The sequence below is a fragment of the Protopterus annectens genome, chromosome 8.part0 (assembly GCF_019279795.1).
Source record: "Protopterus annectens isolate FY-2018-M chromosome 8.part0, PAN1.0, whole genome shotgun sequence".
NCBI lineage: Eukaryota > Metazoa > Chordata > Ceratodontiformes > Protopteridae > Protopterus > Protopterus annectens.
The window spans coordinates 973,909,399-973,925,392 of NC_056741.1; positions in this window are offsets into that span (position 1 = coordinate 973,909,399).

The window sequence follows — 15,994 nt, forward strand, 5'->3', positions numbered from 1 at the left end:
ATCTATGAAAACTGTTAAATTACAATGTAAGGGAATAGCAGGCTGAAGACATCATGGCCACCGAGTAGGGGTTGCTAAGGGGAGAAGCCCAGTCTAAGACATGTAACCAAGCATTAGTAGGCAATCCTATGTAAATGAGTGTTAGGATAGTGAATCACACTTTTACATAGCAAATGAGCACAGTCAGTGGAGTGTCAGAGTAGGATATGGGGAGTAACAGAGTAGGAGATAGGTGACATCACAAGGGGGGTATGTATGAAAGTAGTGAAGCTCATAGGAGCAGAGTGGCATGTGTCAGCTGTCAGTTAGACATCATGGGAAGAGGTGTGTCAACAGGTAGGCCAGGGAAAGCCAAGAAATGGAAGGTGTATACTGTGGATAACACCAGAGTTTCTTGCTGAGCGGGTATGCGCACGTGTGCGCACCTGTAAACCCGAGTAACACAGAGTGCGCGCGTGAAAGCGTGAGTGCGTGCGTTTAAGCCGGAGTAAGCATGTATAATGCTGTTTAAAGACCTGTAAGCACGTTTGTGCTGGTGTGCACGCGTTTTAACCCAAATAAGCAAGTTTTAGTCCGTGTAAGCATGTGTGCGCGCGTGTGAGCTGCTGTGAGCGTGCGTCTCTCCCCCCTGAGGAAACAGAAAGGAAAAAGTAAGCACAACAAATAGTAGGAAGCTACCAGGGAATACTAGTAGAGCTAGCAGGTGAAAACAATCAGAATCAGGCAATTATACAGGCAGAAAACTAGCCCAGCCCAGCACTTAAAACTCTGCAAACAACAGTGCAGTTTGTTTCTCTCAAGAGACACTGCAACACTGGAGTAAGCTACTAGAAGTGAAAACTGAAAAAGCTTCACTCAGACAAAAAATGCTAGGGGCTGCCATTGCTGTTATAAGGCGACATATGCAACATGCTGAGGGTGATGACAATGCAAATGCTGCAGGACAAACCACAGTGAGGAGCCGGAGAAGAGTGTACAGGCCCAGGGTCACCTACCAGGGGTTACATGAGCTGGAGATAGTGGAGCACTATAGAGTGGACAGAGACCTCCTGCAGCAAATTTTTTAGCTGTGCAGGCCACGCCTCACACACAGAACCAACAGAGGGGAACCCATCCCAGTGGAAACCAAGGTATGTGTTGGACTAAGAATACTAGCAACAGGTACCTTTCAGAGACCAACTGGTGATATGATGGGGATATCACAGGCGTCAGCATCCAGGGTACTGCACCAGTTCCTGGATGCCATGTCAGCACATGTCGGTGATCATGTATATTTCCCCAATTCCCGTGAGGTATTGGCCAGCAATATGTGTCTCTTCCAGCAAATAACAGAATACCCTGAAGTAGTGAGTGCAATAGACTGCATGCATATATGCATCAAAGCACCAGCCGGTGAGCAGGGTAGGGCCTACATTAACCACAGGGGCTTCCCCTCCATCAACTGCCAGGTTGTGTGTGATGCCCAGGGCATAATAATGAATGTGTGTGCTGGCTGCCCTGGAAGCTACCATGATTCCCATACCTGGCATCTGACGCAGCTGTACCAGACATTTGCCAATGGGGACATCCCACATAGTCACTTAGTGGGGGATGCTGGCTATGCACTGGAGCCGTGGCTGATGACACCCATCAGAAACGCACACACACCTGAACAGGAACGCCATAATGAGGCACATGCACAAACACGAAATGTAATTGAGCGTGTGTTTGGGTTGCTCAAGTCACGGTTCTGGTGCCTGGACTCATCTGGTGGAGCCTTGCAATACTCACCAACTACATGTACCCGAATTGTCATGGTATGTGCTATGCTACATAATATGATTCTGTGAAAACAGCTGCAGCAGGACCAGCATAGGCCTGGGCCAAACAACCCCCCACCATTGCTAAGGCCATCACAGGCAGAGCATGACTCGGAGGAGGAACAACCTGAGCCTGCCCCAGTAGGCAGAAGGAGGCGTGCCCAGTATGCCTTGGCCTTGGCAAAGAGGCAACGCATAGCACATACACTGGCTTAGTAGGAACCCTGGAAATGATACCTCTCTCTGACTCCCACATATAGTGAAAGGGATGCCTAAGTTGACACAACCTGCTTTCAAACATGTGCAGGGAGTGTAGTATGTGCATCCGACATAGGCAGCCCTGCAGCACCACCTGAGGCATGATTGCCATGTGTTAAGCAATGTAAGGTAGCGCTAAACAGCATTTACCACCATGTAGTATATGCAAACTTGATGACCTTGAGTATCATCCTACCCTCACCAAACATGGTGCCACAATATGAAGACAAGATGATCAATTGCAACAATTGGCTTAAGTATTGGTGTCAGTGAAAGGGGATCCAATGCCTGTCAGCCTGGGATGACATGCTCGACAAGACATGATGCTTCGCTAGGGATGGCTTTCACCTGTCACCTGTGGCCTTTTGGATATTGCCAAAGGCTCTTGTCACCCCCATAGTGCCTTTTTTAGGTAAGGCTCAAAAGACAAACCCACCTCCATAGGTATCACAAGGGATAAGAAACTAGAAGTAATGCTACTCAATGCCAGAAGTCTAAACTTCAAGATGCATGCACTTCAAACTCTCCTCAGCATGGAGAATGTTGATATCTGTGCAGTAACAGAAACCTGGTTCAAGGCTCCCAAGAGCATCCTAGCACTAACAGGTTACACCTCATACCATGCTTTACAGCTACAAAACATGGAACAAACTACAAAAGGAGGATGAGTATCAATATTTGTCAAAGATACCCACACACCCAGGTTGGTGGCACAGCATGAAGCATCAGAGACTATCCATGCGCAACTAACAGTGGGTAAAACCACCTTCCAGTTCATAGTCTGCTACAGACCACCCTCCTAAACCCAGGAACCATACTTGGCTGACTGGAGAACACATGAAAATATGAAGGTCTCCCTAAACACCATTATATTGGGCAACTTCAACTACCCAAACATAGACTGAGAGCATTACCTTAGCTGCAACACCCTAGCCCAAAGGTTTCTAGAATTTATAAACTCAAATGCTATGGAACAACTTGCTACCACTCCCAGAAGAGTAAAGGAAACAGTTGCTGGAGTACTTTTGGATGCACGATAAATGATACCTGGTAATAAATTGATACCTTTATTCAACCATACAAAAACGATGCATAATCCAAAACCATTGAGCGCTTTCATCCACTATGCGTGGATTTCATCAGAATGTAGTACAAACAGATGATAGCAGTTTAAATTAACTTTTAGGTGCCAATTTCGCCTTCTTGTAAGAGCTTCATCTTAAAGCTACATAGTTACCAATAAGACCATAGTTAAAGCGTCAACATATGTCGAATGAATATGTCAAGCAAAACTATTATTAAACGTTCAATATACTATAAATATACTATAAATAATTCAATAATAATGTTAATGAAAATGAAAATGAATGCTGTTTGGCATGGATAAAATATATCCCCTTGGTGTCGTCATCGACAAATGGCTGAAACCAATGTATAATAAGACTACACATTTAGTCAAAGACTCTTGGTCTTTTTTGTCCAAATTAACCAACGACTTATGGTTTGATGACATTATGTTCATAACCATAGACGTCGTTGACCTTTTCTCCAGTATTCCTAGAGAAACTGGTTTAGAATATTTTTGTAATAGTTTATCGAAATTTTCAGATTTTCAGTGGGACAAGATTTTAGTTATTATGGAGCTCATGTCTCTTGTTCTTGATCACAACTATATACATTTTGAAGGGGAGAACTTTAGGCAAACTAAAGGCGTAGCTATGGGAGCAGCCTGTGCTCCCATATACGCCAATTTAGTTATGCTTGAATGGGAGACCACCCATTTATTTACTAGTGATTATTACAACAATGTTGTTTATTATTCTCGATATTTGGATGATATGTTTTTGCTCTGGAGGGGAGACAAGCAGAGCATTAATAATTTTATGAATTATTTAAATCAATCTAGTACATTTTTAAAATTTACTTTCACGAGTAATTATGATGGTATTGCCTATTTGGACTTGTTTATTTCTAAAACTAAAAGAGGTTACAAATCCAATATTTATAGAAAAAAAACTTTTTCAAATAGTTATTTAGAGTACAACAGCTGCCATCCGCGCAATATGTTAAAGAGTATATACAAAGGCCAATGTATCCGAGCAGCACGTATGACATCTGAATATTCAGATGTAATAAGTGAAATTCAATATATACAAGGTATGTTCACAAATAGAGGCTATCCAGTAGGTTTGTTAGATAATATTTCTCAATATGTCATTAAGGAATGGGGTAAAAGATTCCCCCCTTTATTAGGAAAAGAATTTAAGAGCAATACACGTAACAATGACAACAACATTTATGCTAGAGCTTGTGTTCTGGAATATTCCCCATATGTGGACCTTATTAAAAACTTTATAAAAAATAATTGGAATATACTATTAGTAGATGACGAAGTACGTGATATTATAGGTACCACACCCACATTTGTATATAGAACTGGAACAAATATAAAAAAGAAAATAGAACGATCAGCATCAAAATCTAGTGGTACTAAAATTTATGGCAGTACTAAAAAATGTGGCTCTTGCAATCAGTGTTCTGTTATTTTAGAAACAGACAAGCTCATTTTAGACAATATTCATAGAACAACAGTAAAATGTATAAGGGGCAACTGCAATACAAAATACATTATATATCTAGCCAAATGCTGTATTTGTTCAGGATTTTACATTGGGAAAACTGAGCGTTGTTTTAAAAAACGCATTTATGACCATTTGTACTCTATTAAGAACAAAGACATGAATAATGCGCTAAGTAGGCATATTTTTGAAAATGGACCTGATCACAAGTTCAAATTTGCTATTATAGACCAAGTAAGGATAGATCCTAAGGGAGGGAATTTTAAGACTTTATTAAGTAGAAAGGAAAATCTTTGGCAGATTTATACAGATGCGATTAGAAAGCCAGGTCTTAATGATTTTATTACGATGAAACCTATTTTAGAATCTTAGAGTCTAATTGTAATGTATATTGTAAGGCTATCATATTTTTTAGTATGTATTAGATACTACACACAAATGTATTATTTACTCAGATATGTTGTTTATATTGTTTTTTTTATATTCAGTATTTATAGTTTTTAATATTTCTATATGTAGTTTTTATATTTTTTCCATGCCAAACAGCATTCATTTTCATTTTCATTAACATTATTATTGAATTATTTATAGTATATTGAATGTTTAATAATAGTTTTGCTTGACATATTCATTCGACATATGTTGACGCTTTAACTATGGTCTTATTGGTAACTATATAGCTTTAAGATGAAGCACTTACAAGAAGGCGAAATTGGCGCCTAAAAGTTAATTTAAACTGCTATCATCTGTTTGTACTACATTCTGATGAAATCCACGCATAGTGGATGAAAGCGCTCAATGGTTTTGGATTATGCATCGTTTTTGTATGGTTGAATAAAGGTATCAATTTATTACCAGGTATCATTTATTGTGCATCCAAAAGTACTCCAGCAACTGTTTCCTTTACATTCTGGTGTTGCCTGGCTGGCGTATTGTTTATTCACACTCCTAGAAGAGGGGAAAACATACTGGACCTGATCATCACCAACATGGGGACTCTATGCCCAAGACCAGAAGTGTATCCCTCACTGGTAAGATCAGACCATAGAGTAATCTCACTGGATATTCACATCCCGTCCCCAGCCCATGGCCAGAAAACCACAGTGAAAACTTTTCACTAAAGCAAATGTCACACTCCTCAAAACCGAGGTGGAATCCTTCACAGCCCCTGTGCCTGTGGAAAATATGGCCCAGACCTCAGAACCCTTTATAAACGCATTCTATGAACACCTTCAGGAATGCATGGATCATGCAATCCCAAATAAAATCAAGATCCAATCCTCCAAAGGCAGGCATCCTGTCTGGTGGACCCCAGCCATAAAAAAACATACAATACATGGAAGAAGCTACTATACGATAGAGCAAAATCCCAAAAAGGGAAGGCATCTCTGATCAGTATTATTGAAAAAAATCGGCCACACATAAAATCATCTAAGGCCATCTCTGAGATAAAAATTGTACAGGACACTAAGGATAATCACAAGGCTTTCTTTAGTTATGGTAGGAACCTGGGTGGGAATTCCCAGATATGCTCAGAATTAGTCCAAAATGACAAACAATACACCAAACCCACAGACATTGCCAATATCCGAGCTGACAGGTTCAGTGCAAACTTCTCCCCCCATCCCCACCAAAAGGGCAAATATCTATCCCAGCAGAGTGCTGGCCCCCTGACATCTCAGATGCTCAGGTAACAGCCAGCCTCTCCAAAGCAAAACACACAGCATCAATGGGACCAGACAGTGTCCTGGGCTGTGTCCAACATGAACCCCAAGAAGAATTGAACACAAACATAAAACCACTGTTCAATATCAGCCTTACAACAGAATATGTACCCAAAGGTCAGTGTACAGCAACAGTGGTCCCTCTCCACAAAGGTGGTGCCTCAATGGATACTGCAAACTATTGCCCCAGAAGCCTGACTAGCTTGGTCTGCAAAGCTATGGAAAGGATCATCATGGACGTCAGAAATAAAGATATTGGGGACCTACAGGCACTAGATCCTACCCAGTTTGGCTTTGTTAAGGGCAGATCCTGCCTCTTAAACCTGGTTGAGTCATTTGAAACAGTCACCAAGGCCATTGACGAGGGGAAGGTGGTCCATACAGCCTACCTGGACCTTGCAAAAGCCTTCCATACAATACCCCACTTGGTCATTATAGATAAGCTCACCAGATTCAATATAAGCCCCTATGTCACTAGATGGGTTGCAAACTGGCTCAAGGACAGAACCCACATGGTCAGAAATGCTGGAGCCATGTCAGACCCCAAACCAGCTACAAATGGCATCCCACAAGGCTCAGTCCTGGGACCTCCCTTGTTTGGTATATATTTCTCGGAGGTACAGGCCAACACAGAAGGACTGTGGCTGAACAAGTTTGCAGATGACTGCAAATTGGGCACCATAATCGACCCTCCAGCTGACACAAGCATCCTACAAAAGGGCCTCATAGAAACAGACAACTGGTGCCAGAGCCATGTCCTCAAGCTAAATGCAAAAATGTGTATAGTCATCCCCTTTGGCAAAAACTAAGTGCCCACAAATTACCACATAGGTGGTAACCCATTAAGTATGGAAGAAGTGATAAGGGACCTGAGGACCCAAGCTGATAGCAATCTCTCATTTGACAACCACGTGGCCAAAGTGTTTAGAAAAACATTTCATATAGCCCACCTAATCATGAAGGTATTCACATCTAGATCAGGGGAGGTCATCATGCCTCTTTACTCATCCCTCATCAGGCCCATAATTGAGTACAATGCCCCTTGTGGGATGTACTTTATCAGACACCTGCAGCAGCTGGAAAGACCACAAAAGTACCTCACCAGGAGGATCAAAGGGCTCAAACACATGCCATTTGCTGCCCGGTTAAAGAAACTGCAGCTCCACTCAGTGGCATACCGCCTGCCCAGATGTGATCTGTGCCGGATGTATAAAGCCATGTCCAACCTGGAATCAGTGGACATGCTGCACCTTGGAAAATCAGAATCCCATCAAGCTGTGCGCTCAAGAGACCTGAACCTCAGGACTGAAATAAATAGGACATGCTGGAGTTACAGATTCATAACCCAGAGGCTCCCTCCACTCTTGAGTAAACTCCCACTCCAGGTTAGCCAGAGTCCCTCATTGACTCTCTTCAAGAGGAATCTTGATGAGTGGATGGGAGATTGTAGGTTTACCCTGGGTATCACTTCTATGTCACTGTTAGACAGAGGCATATACTAACCTTGAAAAATGTTATGGCAAACTCAACTTAAAATGTGTGTTGAAAGCCAAACACACTCTGGCTAGGATTATAAATGCCCTAGGGCAGATAGCCTAGTATGAACCTATGAACAGAATCACACACACCAACTAGTGCAACTGTGGTCAATGTGGAGTAATGTTTGGCAATGTCCAACCAAGTTGGTGAATACACAGCAATGTTGGACAAGCCTGGTTTAAGTAGGCCATAGCTGAACAAAATGCAACATGCTCATAGTTGCCCAACTGGCCCTTAACCAGTCTGGTCTGCTCAGTATGAGCATTTAAAGCAGTGATGGGACTCAAACCCATGATACTGTGCATCATAGTGAAAGTACTGAACCTGTACACCATGACAATATTGCAGTGTTCAGCCAGTATGAAAGAATGTTGACATGTCTTTGCAAACTATCCCATGGAAACCTTGCAGGCACAGCACAATCCCTGTTGAGTTATGACACAAAGGAGTCTGGCAGTAAGAACACAACATGACTTCCAACACACACAGTATAAATGTCAATATTGGTCATGTTCACACACAGCCACAAATGTAGTGGACTTCAGATCACAAGATATGGAAAGGTCACGCTGGGCATGCTCACACACTTAGATAAATGAGACACATGTCAGGCAACAAACCATGGAAAGCCTGAACTGGGCATGCTCACACACTTAGGCCATGTCTGAGTATAGCAGTCGGCCACACATATCTGGCAGTTGTATGTGTTAAGCCAGGAACCTCCCATGATACAGCAATCTGCCCTGTGCACACAGTTAAATGACAACAGACACATATATTAATATACTGGAACCCTGTCATGATCAAACATGTTACGCAGATACACAAGTTGTTCATAGAAACTGGGAAAGCTATGGCAATAAAGACCTGCAAACAGTATCAGCAACAAATATTGTGCATCCCCAACATAAACATAGGTGCAGAGGTCGATACTAGGCTGTCTGCCCTAGGGAATTCATAAGCCTAGGCAGAGTGTATTTGGCGTCCGCCTCCCCAGTAGAGTAGCCTACTGTGCCTCTGTAAAGTAGGTCTCAGAAGGCACCCTTTAAGGCTAGTTTGCTGTGCCTCTGTCAAGCAGGGACACAGTGGAGATCCCAGGGGTGAATTTGCAATTTCCCATCCATGCGGCTGGATTTTGCTGGAAGAGGGTTGGCGAGGGGCTATGTCTAACTTTAATTGGGATTCAATTACAGAGTGAGGGGAGCCTCTGGGTAATGAATCTGTCCCTGCAGCATGTCCTATTTAGTTTTGTGCTGAAGTTTAAGTCCCTGGAGTGTGTAGCTCTAAGGGTCTTGGATGTTATGAGGTGGAGCATGTCCATTACTTCTGGGTTTGACATGGCTGTGTACGTCAGGCATAGATTACCTCTGAGTAGGCATTAAGCAACTGAGTAGAGCTGGAGATCCTTTAGTTGAGCTGCATAGGACATCTGTGTGTAGCCCATGATCCTCTTGGGGAGGTACTGTTGTGGACACTGTAGTTGCTGCAGGTGTTGGGTAAGGTACACCCCAAAGGGGCAATTGTAGTCAAACATGGGCCTGATGAGTGTCTAGTAGAGGGCCACAATGACCTCCCATGATCTACATGCAAACCCCCATGTGATAAGGAGGGCTATATAAAGGTCTTTGCAATGACTCTGTCAATGTGATTAGCAAAGGAGAGGTTACGATCTATGTTGGTCCCCAAATCTGTAAATACATCTTCTGTACTTAATGGATTACCACTTATGTGGTGATTTGTGTGCACCTTGTTTTCCCCAAAGGGGGTGACTATGCATGTCTTAGCATTTAGCACAAGGCCATGGCTCTGGCAACAAGCATCCATCTCTGTGAGACCCTTATGGAGGAAGCATGTGTCAGCTGCAGTGTTGCTTATGGCCCCTGGTTAGCAGTCATCTGTGACGTTTGTTAGACATAATCCCCCCGTGTTAGTCTGAACCTCAGAGAAGTACATACCGAACAGGACAGGTCCCACAACTGAGCCCAGTGAGACACCAGTTGTAACTGGTCTGGAATTGGACATGGCACCTGCAATTCTGACCATGAGGGTTCCATCCCTGAGGCAAATAGCAACACATCTAGTGATATAGGGGTTGTTATTTAAGCTGGTAAGCATATGTATGATGCCTGAGTGGGGTATTGTGTTGCAGGCTTCTGCAAGGTACAGGTAGACTGTATGAACTACCTTGCACTCATCCATGGCTTCAGTAACCGTTTCAAAGATATGAACTATGTGTAAGAGGCAAGATCTGCCCTTAAAAAAGTTGAATTGTGTATGATCCACTGTCTGGAGGCTCACAATGTTTTTGATTATGACTTCCATGATAATACGCTCCATAGCTTTTTCTACCACACTAGTCAGGCTTATGGGGTGATAGTTCCTGTGGTCCGTTGTGGCACTACCTTTGTGGAGTGGGAGCGCTGTATCTGTATGCCATTCTCAGGGTATATATCCTGTAGTAAGGCTAAGTTGGAACAGTGACTTAATGTGAGTGTTCAGTTCTACTCAGAGCTCATGTAGGACACAGCCTGGGACACCGTCTGGTCCCATACATATGCTGTGTTATTTGCTGTGGAGAGGGCACCTTTCACCTGTGCATCTGTGATGTCAGGGAGGTTACATTCATTTGGGATGGGCATCTGTACCCTTGGGGAGTTAGGGGGGGGCGTTTGTGCAGACTCTGTCTGCCAGGGTGTAGGCTATGTCCGTAGGTTTGGCATATGTTGTGCTGTTATGCAACAATTCAGAGCATATCTGGGTTGTTCCCACTCATATTCCTGACATAACTAAAGAAGGCCTTGTGATTATCTGTAGTGTCTGGTCAATTTCACTGTCAAAATGTGCAAGTGATGATTATATGAGGGATTGAAGTGTCTTGCCAATACTGTTCAGAGATGTCCTCCCTCTGTGGGATATTGCTCTGTTATGTAGTAGCTTCCTCCTTCTGTTGTACAGCTTATATATGGCCGGGGTCAACCAGACAGGTCTCCTATTTTGGAGGAGTCATGGTTTTATTTGGGATAGCATGATCAATGCATACCTGCAGGTGCTCATACAATGCTTTTGTAAAGGATTCTGCAGATTGGGCTGTATTATCCTCCAGTACGAGGCCTTTGAAGTATTCCACCCCAGTCTTCACAAGTGCAATGTCTGCTTTTGAGAAATTATTTACAGTGATTTCCTTGGCTGGGTGTGGGGACGGAATATGGATGTCCAGGGAAAGTTGTTTATGGTCTGATCTTAACAATGAGGGTTCTACCTCTGGTGTGGAACATAGAGTCCCCATGTTGGTGATGATCAGGTCCAATATGTATTCCCCCTTGTGGGTGTGGTGACTGGTTGTGCCATAGCACATGGATCCACAAATTGTAGTGGCTGTAGGGTGATGTTGTTGAGGGCCTGAGTAGTATCCCCAGTCAATATTTGTGTACCTGAAGTCAACCACTATAATGGTGTGTGTGAAGACCTTCATATCCTATACTGTTCCCAGGAAAGCCGAGTGCGGTTTCTGGGTATGGGGAGGTGGTCTGAACTACACACCAAACCAAAAGGCAGTTTTGCACAATGGTAGTTGTATATGTATGGCCTGTCATGCTTAGTGCAGTGGTACCAACCCAGAGGTGTGTGTATCTGTGATGTATATGGATACACCCCCTACTTGTGTTGTGTGTTACAAGTCCTGTGGTCACGAAGCATAGTATAGAACATAACCTGGCAGTGCCAGTGTGCATATGTGACCCTGAACTAGGCATCTGTTAATGCACAGATATTGTTATCCCCCATACTGAGGGATAGTAAAAGATGTACATTCCTCTTTGGAAAGACTGATGATGTCAGCACCCTATAAATACAGCAGGAGAAGAGAAATCATCCAGTAATGCGAATAGCGTGCTGCGCTAATGCGTCTCTCTCAAGTATCATAACATAGTTAGGTAGGGGTTTGAATCCTGCAAATGCTGTGTGTGTGGGGGGGTGTATGTATGCAATTCTCTGTGAAAGGAATGGCCTTTTTGAAGACTGGGATAACACACTAAAAGATGTACATTCCTCTTTGGAAAGACTGATGATGTCAGCACCCTATAAATATAGCAGGAGAAGGGAAATCATCCAGTAATGCGAATAGCACACTGTGCTAATGTGTCTCTTTCAAGTATTATAACATAGGTAGGGGTTTGAATCCTACAAATGACATGTGCGTGTTTGTCAATGTGTTGTGTGTTTTGCTTTTATTATTATATGACATATTATTATAACAGTAATTTCAATGCACACATCAGGTATGTGTGTGCCACATACAGATATGTACCTGTGACCTTTAATAGTTCCTATGTGTGAAGCCTGCCTCATATGATTACAGTTGTTACCTTTGCCAGCATGTGCCGCAACTTACCAGACCTTAGGCCATACATGTATGTTGGTGACAATGCAGGCTACTGCAGTGATCTGTGTCCTAGGACAACTATGTGACACACACCCATGAAAGCTTTGATAGATTAATGTGGGTGAGGGTTCATGTCTGGAGTATATGTCAGACATGTTAAAACAAAGCAAAGTCTGTGAGTGATGGACATCCAGTGTAGGTGTATGGCAACTGTTGCCGATATACATACAGACACCTTCTTGCTTAGGTGATACACCGAGGGACTGCAGAATACCTTTGGAAATGTGAATATCACAGGATAGACAAAATAACACTTGTCCACATGTACACACCATTACCCGTTCTACATGATGGGTGCTACCACCTACATGGTACTGTTGGAATACTATGTTAACTACATGCCGATGACAATGCTACAGTTGTGTTACAGCAATACAGCATGGCTTGGACAACAGGTATCTGTCTGTATGATGCCCTTGTGGTGGTTAGGTGTGTCATGTGTAGAATGCATTGTAGGCCACTGTATGCATTTGCAGTCGTGGATGGACATATCTGTAGTGTGTTGACATGTACGTGAGACTGCTATATGCCAAAGAATATTGTTCCCAGGGATGTGTGGGGCTCAGTAAGAATGGCTACTGGTATAGTGTAGTACTGCAGGGATATCACTGACACCAGGTTCCTACATCTGTGTATCAGTTGAGGAGACACCGTGTAATGACCACGGAATGTCAGGCTATGTAGGCTGTGTATAGTACCAGAATGCAGACCATTGACATTTGGAAACCATATCACCCACAGCATACTGTCAAACCATGTCATGTTCCATGCTAACCATGTTCACAAATGTACACCTGCAACTCTGTGCTGCAAACATCACACATGTACTGTCCACACCCCAACACATGCAGGCACAGGTACACACAACAGCCATGTGGCACATGTGCAGACAGTACACTTTGGGAATTAAAACTGGTGTATACAAAACTACAATGACAATCATAGTTAATGCATCATGCATGCTCGAATATACCCACAACGATATCATTACACTGTACTGTTAACAACATGATATTATTACTACAGTGCTATGTAGTCACCCTGTGCATCAGCACCGTGCTATCCTGTTCCTGCATCGATGTTACAGATGGCAGGAGGTGGCACAGTTTCATCATATGCACAGGGTGTGTACTTGGTTTGCCATAATCTGCCATGGACACATCCAAATGACATGTATGTGTGTGTGTGTTAGTGAGGGACAACAGTACAACATGGGGCAATGTTGATGCGATGTGTGTGTATATGTGTTAGCCCTAGGTGTTAGCATTATGTGTGTGTGTATGCTTGCACACAGTTCCACCACGTGGCTGCCATATATGGGTGTTTGTGGACAGCCACAGACTGTACCTGCCAGGTCATACAGATCACTGTCTCTGGCCACGGACACAGTACCTGTGCCTGGCAGGGTGCTACGACAGTTTCAGGTACTAAGCCAGACTGGGTACTGTCATCAGAAGCAGTGGGTTGTTGACTGGACACATGCCCCTGCTGGGACTGTCCAGAGCCATGTGCACGTGGTCTTCTAGGACGGTGTAATGACAGCACAGACCCAGCATTGCTGGGGCTGGTACTGGCACTATAGGAGCTGACTCTTGGGTTTGTTGTCGCCCGCTGACGACTGCCAGCTGATGATGTTGTTGGCATACGTCCACGTCGACGCCTCAACCGTCCTGCACTGTCCTGTCTCCTGGACATGTAGTTGTGGAAGAGATCTAATGTGTCCCCCCAACGTCTATCAATGACCTCGCTGATATTATGGATGGCAGCCGCAACGTCACGCATAGTGTCATTCATAGTGGTGCAATGTGCTCTAAGCTCCCTCAGACCCTGTCTGGTGTACCGTTCCATACATGCCTGTGCCTGCACTACAGCCTGGAACATAGCTGAGGTTGAAAGACCTCTGTGGGCACATCTGACAGGGGCAGTACGACCACGGATGCTCCCACGAGAAACCCTGGACATCTGCCTGTGTGGTACCATGTCAGAAACCTGGCCATGGCTGCTGTGAGGGGATGCATGTGCCAATGATACCACACTACCCTGGTCAATGCCCACTGTATGCTGTCCCTCAGCTAAGGACATTGGTGACAATGGATGTATCGGCAGGATGACTGTGCACATTGATGGGGTTGACTGCTGTGTAGTGTCAACAAAGGGATACATCCACACTTTTGGTATTGACTCAGGCATTGTAGAAAGCAGTGTAAGAAAATACTGGCCAATTTTGAGACTGGATGACAGGTTGGGCAGTATGATCCCAGAGTTTCCCAGATTTGTTAGACGGAGAGGTACCAACTTAAAAGAAATGTTGGAAATGAAACAGACCAAACAAATGGGTTTAAATGTGAACAATAGAAAAGTAGGCACATATAAATGTGGAATGTGCAAACAATGCCCAGCTATATTTAACGGACACAAGTTATATATACCATCAAGAAAATTTTTGTGTCAACCGAGGGGCTATTATAATTGCAATGCTAAATTCATTGTTTACTTAGGCTTATGTATGAAATGCAAAAGTTTTTATATAGGAAAAACGGAGAGAACTTTAAGAAGACGAATTTATGAGCATTTTTATGACATAACTAAAAAAAAGGAAACTAATGCTTTTTACAGACATTCTCTTTTCTGTCCTGATATGGAGATTAAATTCATCATTTTGGAACAGGTAAAACCAGATTTTAGAGGGGGCGATTGGGAGACCCTGTTGGAACACAAAGAATTGATATGGCAGCTAAGATTAGATGCAGGAAGACGGCCAGGTTTAAATGATGCTTGCAGTATTAGCAGCGTCTTGAAATTAAGGAAGGCAAAATTATAAATCATAATTTCAGGCCATAATGTTTGCAGGATTAATTGGCAGGGTTTCCCAGAGAGCAAGCTTCATGACAATTATAGGCAGGCAACATAAAATATTTTTTGAATTATTAAACAGATATGTGGTTTAATATATGCCTGCTTGACCAGTATTTACAAGAAGGCTTGAGCATGTAAATGTATACATGTGGTTTATTAATTCGATATGTGCAGATGGATTTATTCTATTATTGTGTACACTCAATGGAAATTGAGCGATTTTAAAAATGAGTGTGCTTGGCAGTGCTTTGCATTTTATTATGTAACAAGTTTTATTCTGTAAAAGCTGTTTGAAAACACCCTTTTGAAGAAAGAAAGAAAAAATGGTCAGTAATTTGATGTTTGTAGATGGATTTATTTATTTTACTGTGTATACTTAACAGCAACTAGATGAGTTTAAAAATGAATGGTTTTTCAGCACTTTGCATTTCTAACATGTAACAACTTTCAGTTTGCAAAGGCTGTTTAAAAACATCCCTTGAAAGAAAAGGAAGTGAAGGGTTAAATGGACAAGAATTTTTTTCAATTAACCAATTAATTATACAATTAGCTGAATTTTATATGTATATAAGGAGGATTCATTTGAAGGTTATTTTATCTTGAAAAAGCTCAGCAAAGGGCTGAGTGAAAGCGCTTGATGGGATTGTTGGTGTGAATATTCTACAATAAAGCGAAGGTTTTTTACTCTACTGGCAGCCTTTCATTTTCTACTTGTGTGGAAGAAGGAGTACCAGCATTTGTTTTGGACTTTTTTGCTTCTGGATTTCCAGCGCCACCTTTGCAGCCTTGGAACAATTT